Genomic DNA, 10,397 nt, shown 5'->3' with positions numbered 1-10,397 from the left:
GAATAATGAACACTGCCAGGCTGACAGTCACAGCCAATTCCCTCTTGCCACCCATCTCTCACATGATATGGATACGGCCACATTGTAGACCCTTGACCTCTCTATGTTTCTCTCAGCTTCACATTATCACAATATAACAATGTGACTAACAGAGTAAACCAATAGTGGTCAGAGAACGCATCATGTTATCTTGGAATCACAACTCAAAACAGATAGCACCAAACACTTGCACACAGCCAATTTCTCCAGACCATCCCACTAATCATTGATGAAAAAGTGAAAATGGTTAGTGGAATGCGAGCACACAAACGTGAATTGGAGCATTGTAATCTAAATAGCTCATGACCCTTTTCACTTCACATTACTATTGGTAGAATGAGACACAGAAAAAATGCAGAGGAAAGGATGTGTCCAGATGTCCCACGATTTTTGACCATGACAATCACAGTTTGTGGAAGAGGAGTCTCGTGCTCTACCCAGCCAGGCAGGAATCAAAAAGGACTCAGTCTCACACAGGTTCCAGCTCAGTTCCCTCACAAAGTCCCCAATTCCCAAGTCAAATCCTAAGAGAAGGAAGAAATATTTGAGGAGTGTCACATCTGACTGGCCCATACTTCACCAACTCAGATACTAGCAGTTCAGAGGCAGGTAATATACATGTTGAGTAAGTGGCATGGGGTGAAAGTCACCACAGCAGAATGCAGGAGGGGGTTCCTCGGGGGTCACCTTTTGGGGCACCATATTGAGATTATCAGGAACAGAGATTTGGAAATCTGACAAGAGTTCAAATCAGTGGGAGATGCTGGACTGTGAATGGAGGGGTCCATCACCACCATGAGCTCCATTTTGTCCTGGGAGCCCACCTCATGAACTATGACCATGAGAGATTGGTCAGTCTCAGGGAGAAACATATGCAGCAACACTGGAGACGAGAGAACATCCCAGCAAGGAAAGGCTGCAGCCTCCCTGGGTAGTGAGTGGATCAGTCCACTTGCAGCATGAGCACTGACATCACTGGACGATGCAAGGAACTGTGTACTCTCAACAGGACCATCACACTGTTAGCCCCAGTACTTTCTGGACTGGATGATTCCAGCACACCAGCAGCCATCCTGATCTGAAGGCCGATTCAAGCCTGTGCAGGTCACTGCAGAGATTCAAAGTACAGAGAGCTCCTCAGCATCTTCACTTTCTTCCACATCCTCAGCCCCTCCACTAGAGACCTCACTGGCTGCCAATGCAGAGAAAGAAGTCGCACAACACCAGGTTAAAGTTCAACAAGTTTATTTGATAGTAAGCCCACAAGTTCTCAGGGTTTGCCTCTTCGTCAGGTGAGTCACATCTCCACATCATGCCAATGCAGAGAAGCAGAGGTCACAGTCTGAAAGAGAGCTCCCACCTTGACAAGGTCCATCCACCAGACTTCTCATTGCTAAACAAACAGAGAATGAACAGTCCGTATCCACCTCCTCCAAGGTCAACCGAGGGCGCTTCGTAAGAATGTGCAGGAACCCTCGTTCCTGCAGGCATCATCCTGCTTAGCGCACTAATGGGTTCACTATGGCTCCACTTTCCACATTGTATGGACTTGAGCCCTTATTTAATATATTTATTTACACTTGTATATAACTTGGTGTATGTTGGTATATGGGAAAGCTCACAAAGAATGGTAACATTATGAAGCGATTCTGAGTAATGCTGAGGTTAATCTCAATGTGCTGTCAACGGGATCATAGAATCCTTTCAGTACAGAAGGGGCCATTTGGCCCATTGAGTCTCTCTAACAGAGTATGTTACTTTTCCTTTCCCTATTCCTGTAACTCCACACATTTTACCATGATTAATCCATCTAACCTACACATTTTGGGAAACTAACTGGCAATTTAGCATAGCCAATCCACCAAATCTGCAATTCATTGGACTATGGGAGGACAGGCCAGAATTGAACATAGATCCCTGGAGCTGAGAGGCAGCACTGCTAATCACTGTGCCACCGTGCCGCAAGATTGTTGAATGGTTTGCGATGTTCTGGGAGGTCTTCTTCCTTCTCTGACCATATCACGTAAGATTCTAGAGGTCAAAAACTCCCCAAGCATCGAGTTGCTTTCATTGTCTGTCCAAGCTTGACTTTAGGGGTGGTTTAATGATCAAACTCCATGGGGAGATGCTAGGGAGCCTCTCGAGCAGGAGTATTCGGTACAAGGCGTTCGTCTGCACTGCAGTGTTACACATTGGCCTAGCTGTAGGCATTGCAGTTCAAGAGGTCATGTATCAGCCAGGTAATACTGGATGCCTGCTGTGCCTACTTTGGTTGCATTTGTTTTGTAGGTGTGTCTGGATGTGCTCTGTGGTATCTGGAAGCCAGGAATGCTGCCTGTGGTGCACACGGCAGAAACTGGATAATTTTTCAGAATAGGTGCTGCATACGTTCTTTCAAAGGGCTGCTGTACAGTTACAGGCTCCTCATGTGTGAGCTGCCTTCTCTGTGTGTTTGCCACAAGATACTAACCTGTCAACATATAAAGGGTTTGAATTCTGATGTGTCACTCTCAGCATTGTGGATGATTATGGATAATTTACCAGCAAGGGCCCTCATCTACAGTTATTGGCATTTATGTGAGGGGCCAGGTTGTGAATGACTTATTACTGTGTGTGTTTGTGTATGATGAGGCCCACATTTATAATGGGGAGGGTTTTGGCCATATGAATGTTACTCAAGTTGTTGCTGGATCATGTGACAAGTGTCTGGCTTAACCTCAGTCGCCCTCTGATTCACGTTCATATTAAAGTTACCCCTTACCCCTGGTTGTCTTGCCTTTCCTCCGCCTTGATTCACTGGTAGCAGTCTCTTCCTCTGTATCGTCTGCCCTCCCCCTGGCTGCTCACACTGACTGGCTTTCATGGCCTCTATGGGTGAGAGTACCAAGCCAATCTTCTATGTTCCTTCACATAACTCAATATCTACCCTTCTCCAGCACAGAACGGAGAAAGGCAACTGATGAAGGAAAGAACTGGAGTTAGTTTTTGGACATCTTTATATTTATTTACTGAGTTACACATTATAAGCATACATGACCGAGCCCAAGAACCAACTTTTATCTCTGTCTAATTATAGAGACTCAAGTAAACACCCAATTAATGCCCACCACCCCACACAATTAATTAACTAGATTCAAAACAAGCATTTGTAGCTTTAGCTTCCTTAAATCATACAAGCCAACATTCAAAACATGTAAATAAGAACTAATATAAATGAAACTTATATCCAGTTGTAAAAAAACAAATTATAGCAGAACTCCTGGTTGGAAAGTGACATTTTAAAAATTGCATTTATAAAGTCCTTTCAAATCCTCAGCATTTTGAAAACTGCATTACAGTGCATTGTGCACTTTTAAATGTCATTGTAATGTAGGAAATGCAGCAGTAAATTTGTACACAATGAGCTCCCATTGGTATGCTTACACCAAAGCACCAGGAAACCAAGTGTTGCAGACTGGCACATTCCAAGGTCCAAGATTATGTGCTGAGGATGCTTTCAAGTTTGGGGCAGCCACCGCAAAGGCATGGTGGGAAAAGGCCACTGTTTAAAGCCTTTCAACCAAGGCCGACGAGGGGCCAGTAATTGTAAAAAAAGAACTCTTGGACTGCGCAACTATGTGGAACTCCATAAAAGCAGCACACAGTGAAATGTGACAAATGTATATAGTTTGTTGAAGAACTGAACTGGAATGAATATAATTCTTGGAACTGAGCACTGTAAATTATTATAAATATGCCTGTTTTTTGCACTGTTTGTACTGATTGGAAATATTGTTTCTGTGATGGTTTAATTCAGAGTATTTATGAATAAAGTACATTTTTGAAATAAAAAACACCAGGAATCCCAAATTAAACAGCAGATTTAAATTAATTTAACCACATAAATTAGAAAAATCCAAGGGGATGTGTTCAAAGAAGCAAATTGCTGCAAAGTTTGTCCTGGCATCAACTAAGAATTACAAAGTTGTATGAAATTCCTTCCCGTGCCAAGCACAGAAGAGAAAGAGAAACCAGACCTTGCAGTAACAGCGAGTAGCCTGGGGAAGGGAAGAAAATAATCTCATAGCAATTAAGCAACTAACTTCCCCTTGGAGTGCCAGCAACCACTTTATGTACTGGACATTAACAATTTATCAGATACGTTTTCCACTACACTGTAAACACGCTATTCAGATTCAGTTCAAGAGGTCAAGTATATTCCTCCCGAAGGACTGCCTTACAAAACATTCTGTGAGATTTGAACACAAACCATGGGAACCTATACTTTGAAGTAACTGTTATTGTTGTCTTGCATTTTTCGTAAGACTTTGTGTAAGCAATGTTTAAAAAAAAATCTTTACTTCTCGCACCTAAAATTCCAGTAGACAAAGCTACACATACTGTTTTAAACCAAGCAGGGAAAATGCAAAGTATGGTTTAGAAATTGAGCCTCATTTCTCATCTGCATCTTGAGACTGCAGAAAAAAAGGATCAGAGGAGAAACAGTCCCTTTTGTGTTCGAACCGTGAGATAAAATGGAAAAATTAAATGGATTTCCCTCGTGGGATTCCATTGAATGCAAGATATTTAAATCTGAATAAAAGACAAAAGTTTCTTTGTACCAGCGAGTGATTTTTATCAAGCAGTGCTGCAACTGGAAAGCCTTGTTTATAAGTTGCTTGTTTCTGTTTCAACCTCCAGCCAGTGTCAAATAAATTGCAGAAAAATTGGCACAAACGCTGCAAAATATCTTTGCATCACCTCCCACCAATTAACATCACCATTCTGCTGGATGACTAGCTGTTCTGTAGGATGCGGCTCCTTCTGCGTGGATTTCAATCAGCTGGTACTAAGTGTATTTTACATTCATAAGGTCATTTCCTCTATTGATGAAGGAGTCTCCTGTGGTCTCTTGAGCAAGTAGAAATGTGGAAACCATCTACGTTTTGTGTTTACACAGTACCCACACTGCTGATGTGAGAGAGCGTTGTCCAATGCCAATGTAATGCTCACGCCTCTAAAGGGATAGCCAGAAATAGGTGGAGTCTTATTTTCCAAGACAATCCCTTTGAGCACTGCTTGCATCACTGTTTCCTACCAGAGTCATAGAGGTTTACAGCATGGAAACAGATACTTTGGCCCAACTTGTCCATATCGCCCTTTTTGTTAAGCCTCTAAACTAATCCCAATTACCCGCATTTGGCCCATATTCCTCTATACCCATTGTATCCACGTAACTATCTATATGCTTTTTAAAAGATAAAATTATACCCGCCTCTATTGCTACATCTGGAAGCTTGCTCCAGATACTCACCACCCACTGTGAAAAAATTGTTCCTCTGGACACTTTTGTATCTCTCCCCTCTCCTCTTAAACCTATGCCCTCTAGTTTTAGATTCCCCTATCTTTGGGTTTCCTCTGGGCACTCCAGTTTCCTCCCACATTCCAAAGATATATAAGTTAGGTGGATTGGCTATTCTAAATTGTGCCTTAGTGTTAGAACGATGAGCAGGGTAAATACATAGGGTTACAGGGATAGGGCCTGGGTGGGATTGTTGTTGGTGCAAGCTCAATGGACCAAATGGCCTCCTTCTGCACTGGAAGGATTCAATGATTCTATGACTGGGTAGATCTTCATTGACTAGAAAGAATGGGCATTCATCAGAGTGTTCAGGGTCACTGGCTTCAGGCTCCACAATTTAATCCGCTTGGTTGGACGAACTCCACTCCGATTGGTCAATGCCAAGCTTAGAGAAGTTTGGCTAGTCCGGATTTACCAGTATGGGATTTCAGTTCGTCACTGGGATTGTTCTATTGGATTTACTAATCTGTTAGCAGGAATGGTTGAAGACTTCATCGTAACTCAGAATGTTGGGTCATCTGTGTCCGACTCATGATCACTCACTGTCACATTCACAACAGCACTCTGTCCAAGATATACAACTTGATGGAAGGGAGAAGTTAGCAGCAGCCTATCTGTAAGGGGCGGAGGTGGGGGAGAAGCAGTAAGAATTGTATGGGGCAGGGTGAGGAGAAAGCAGGTATTTGGAGATATACTAACCACTTACTGATAGCAATCATTTATGAGGAGGGGCAGTGAATGTTCACACAAACTCAAAAAAAATCGTGTACAACTAATCCCCTGAATCTGGACAGATATTAAGGTTGAGTTCTCAATATAACAATATGCTGGAAATCCTCAGCAGATCAGACAGGAGAGGGGGACAGGGTTAACTTTTCCAGTCACTGAGTTTTCACTGGAACTGGTGAACAAGGGAAAAGAAACAAATTGAAATCCTGCCAACTAGAGTTTTGATGACCTGAAACATAGAAGTTGCTTACTCATAGATACTGCATGGCCAGCTGAATACTTTCATAATTTCACAGTTTTATTTCAGATTTTCAGCATCTGCAGTGTTTCACTTTGGTAAATATAAAATCTTGATCATTACCTAATCGGAAGTTCACAATTCTAGATTGTGAGAGACTGTCTAGAGTTTCTGGGTTCAAGCCCCTGTTTTTCATTTGTAAGGGTTTGGTTGCATGAGTGAGCGTTCAGTATAAAGTGTAATTCTGTAATAATTTGCCAAGTTTCAGGATCAAGAGTAAAAACACAGCTGTTGAAACTCCAAATGCTGAATGCAATATCAAATTTTCATCCCGGGATTTCCAGCTCCACAGAAGGCCAGTTAGACAATAACACATTGGAACATGAACTCCAATTCCTAGTTGATGAAGCAGTCCCACAAATGGAGAAGGTCAGCTCACTAATCCATCATTTACAGACAGAAAATGAAAATCACAAGAGGTCAAACAATTGTCTACATTCCCAGGAAAAGGGGAGAGAAAAGTTTTGCTGTCAACTGAAATTCAAGATGTATTGATTAGGATCTTGTGACAATTCAGATTAAAGTAAACATCAATTTCAGGAATAAAGACAGCAAAGGTCAAAATTAACAGCTTGGTCAGTACCTGAATCGTTGTTTACAGCGGGACTTTTTATTAAAAGACAACAAAAATGTTGGTCTCTTTTCAGTTCCTGACCATCTGGTACTTGTTTTTGTTGACAGTTTGTGGGGTTTTATTTTTGCAGTTGACACATTCAGTCCTGCTGGGATTTTGCTCCAGCCCTGGGCACAGTACAGCACAGTGTAACCCCCAGCTACCAATTACTCAGAACATTCATCCCATTTTCAAATCCCAGAGATTTCAGAGTTCAATGACCCATGTAAAGAATCAGAGACAACACTAAAGGTGGGACTTCATACCACAAGGAATAACTGTTCTCATTCTTACCCATCAGTCCAACTAAAGTTTACATTTTTATAGCCACACATTGGAGTGATGATATAAGATGACATAATGAGGGTAAATTAACATCCAACATGTGGGAGTCTTTTCAAATGTCAATTGATTGGAATTCAAGACTGGCACGTACCTGTGAGGGTGAAAGATAAGTGTGGCAAGTATCAGGAACCCTGGGAAACGAGGGATATTATGAGCCTTGTCAAAAAGAGAAAGGAAGCATTCATAAGGTCTAAAAGGCTTAGGACAGATGAAGCCCTTGGGGAAGGAACTTAAGGAAGGATTAGGAGGGCTAAAAGCGGTCATGAAAAATCCTGGCAAACAGGATTAAGGTAAAATCCTAAGGCATTTCATACATACGTAAAGAGCAAGAGGGTAGATAGGAAAAGGGTTGGTCCACTCAAGGATGATGGAGGGAATCTATGCATGGAACTAGATGAAATGGATGAGATACCAAATGAATATTTGCCTAGCAGTATTCACCAAAGAGAATGTCCGGATGGATGAGGAGCCTAGGGTAGAGTGTGTAGATATTCTGGGTGGTATCATTATCAAAAAAGGAGGTATTGAGCGTCTTAAAAAGCATTAAAATGATAAATCCCCAGGGGGCTGATGGAATCTACCCAGAATACTGAGGGAGAAAGGGTGGAAATTGCTGGAGACTTGACAGAAATCTTTATATTCTCATTAGCTACAGGTGAAATTCCAGAGGACTGCAGGATAGCCAACGTCGTTCCACTGTTTAAGAAGGGCAGCAGTGATAATCCAGGAAGCTATAGGCTGGTGAGCCTTACATCAATGATAGGGACAGGATTTACTCACATTTGGAAACAAATTGACTTATTAGTGATAGACAACATGGTTTTCTGATGGGGAGGTCGTGCCTCATTAGCTTGATCAAGTTTTTTGAGGAAGTGACGAAGATGGTAGATGAGGGAAAGGCAATGGATGGTGTACACATGGACTTCAATAAAGCCTTCGATAAGATACCTCATGGTAGACTGGTACAACAGGGAAAGTCACAGAGGATCAGAGAAGAGCTGGCAAGATGGATACAGAACTGGCTTGACCATCGAAGACAGAGGATAGCAGTAGAGGGGTGCTTTTCTGAATGGAAGGCTTCATCTAGCAGTATTCACAGTGAGAAGTCTCACAACACCAGGTTAAAGTCCAACAGGTTTATTTGGTAGCAAAAGCCACTAGATTTCGGAGCTCTGCTCCTTCATCAAGTAAGCGGTGTTCCACAGGGATCAGTTCTGGGACTTTTGTTGTTTGTAATATGTATAAATGATTTTGAGGAAAATGTAGCTGGTCTGATTAGTAAGTTCGCAGACAACACAAAAATTGGTAGAGTCACAGACAGTGAAGAGGAAGACATAGACTGGTTGGAGACTTGGGTGGAGAAATGGCAGATGGCGTTTAACCCGGACAAGGGTGAGATAATGCATTTTGAAAGGTTCAATACATGTAGAAATTATACAGTAAATGATAAAACCCTTCAGAGTATAGGCAGGCAGAGAGATCTGGGCATACATGTCCACCGATCACTGAAAGTGGCAATGCAAATAGATAAGATAGTCAAGAAAACATATGGCATGCTTGCCTTCATCCATCAGGGCACTGAGTATAAAAATTGACAGGTCATGCTGCAGCTACACAGAACTTTAGTATGAAAGTTATGTGCAATTCTGTTTGCCACACTAAGAGGAGGGTGTGGATGCTTTGAAGAGGGTACAAAAGAGGTTCACCAGGACGTTGCCTGGTCTAGAGGATATTAGCTATGAGGAGAGGTTGGAGAAACTCGGTTTGTTCTCACTGGAACAGCGAAGGTTGAGGGGTGCTCTGATGGAAGTCTACAAGGTTATGAGTGGCATGGACAGAGTGGATAGTCAGATGCTCTTCCCTCGGGTAGAAAAGTCAAGTACGAGAGGGACATAGGTTTAAGGTGCATGGAGAAAAGTTTAGAGGAGATGTGTGAGGCAAGTTTTTTTTGAAGCACACAAGGTTTAAACACAGAGGTTTAAACACAAATGTCTGGAACATGCTGCCTGGAGTGGTGGGAACAGGTATGATAGTGGCATTCAAGGGGCAACTAGACAAATACATGAATAGAATGGGAATGGAAGGATACAGAATCCATAGGTGAATATGGTTTTAGCTTAGGCAGGCATCATGATCGGCGCAGGCGTGGAGAGCTGAAGGGCCTGTTCCTGTGCTGTGCTTTTCTTTGTATAATCAGTCTCCAAAAGTACCTCATTATCTTTCTCTTTTTCTCAAATGTCTCTTAAAAGGTCTGTCTCAACCATAACCTGTGGTACAGCTCTAACTATTTTCCTAAGAAATTCTTTCAACTCTCTCTCCTTACTTTCTTAATGACAATTATTACTTGATGGTGCTTCATCTTCAGCCCCCTCCCCAAATGGGGAAAATAATTCTTGCTGTTCATTTTTTCAACCTTGCCATTAAATCTCCTCTTGGACTTAACTGTTCCAGCAGCAAGAAACCCAACAGTTATCATGCATCATCCGAGCAACTCTGCACTTTCTGGATTTTGTGGCTTTTCTAGAATGGAGCACCCAAAGCTGGTCATGATGTTCCAAATGGAATCAAACCCAATATTCTGTGCATTATGTTCATTAATCCTAAAATTCTGGCATTTTTTGGTTTCATCAATCACTTTCAAGAAAGTTTAGTACTTAAATCACTGGTCATTTGACAATGTACAATGTTTTCCTATTAAGTGATTGTTTTGGCAAATAAGACGAAGGAGAATCCAAAGAGCCTCTCCAAATACATGATGGGCAAAAGTGTAACTAGGGAGAGAGTAGGGCCTCTTAAGATCAACAAGGTCATCTCTGTGCAGATCCACAAGAAATGTGTGAGATTCTAAATGAATATTTCTCATCAGTATTTACTATTGAGAAAAGCATGGACTTTGGGAACTTGGGGGAATAAATAGTGATGTCCTGAGGAGTGTATATATTACAGATAAAGAGATGCTGGAAGTCTTAAAGCACATCAAGGTAGATAAATTCCCGGGGCCTGATGACATCTATCCCAGGACATTGTGGGAG

At 42.0% G+C, this 10,397-nt stretch overlaps 1 long non-coding RNA gene across 1 annotated transcript in view; it reads right to left on the bottom strand.

The window, feature by feature from the left end:
* Nucleotides 1–1,302: 1,302 nt before the first annotated feature.
* The window catches only part of LOC145344820 (uncharacterized), a 30,864-nt gene continuing 21,769 nt past the window's right edge, over nt 1,303–10,397 (bottom strand). The window contains exons 2-3 of the long non-coding RNA XR_013886985.1: nt 2,801–2,995; nt 1,303–1,432 (exon numbers count right to left, since the gene is read on the bottom strand). This is a non-coding gene — a long non-coding RNA (uncharacterized LOC145344820). The remainder of the gene's footprint in view (nt 1,433–2,800; nt 2,996–10,397) is intronic.

Source organism: Carcharhinus amblyrhynchos, chromosome 7 (genome assembly GCF_965287045.1).
Source record: "Carcharhinus amblyrhynchos chromosome 7, sCarAmb.v2.hapA, whole genome shotgun sequence".
NCBI classification, from domain to species: domain Eukaryota; kingdom Metazoa; phylum Chordata; class Chondrichthyes; order Carcharhiniformes; family Carcharhinidae; genus Carcharhinus; species Carcharhinus amblyrhynchos.
Note: the sequence above shows the minus strand (reverse complement) of the source record. Positions and strands in the feature narration are given on the sequence as shown.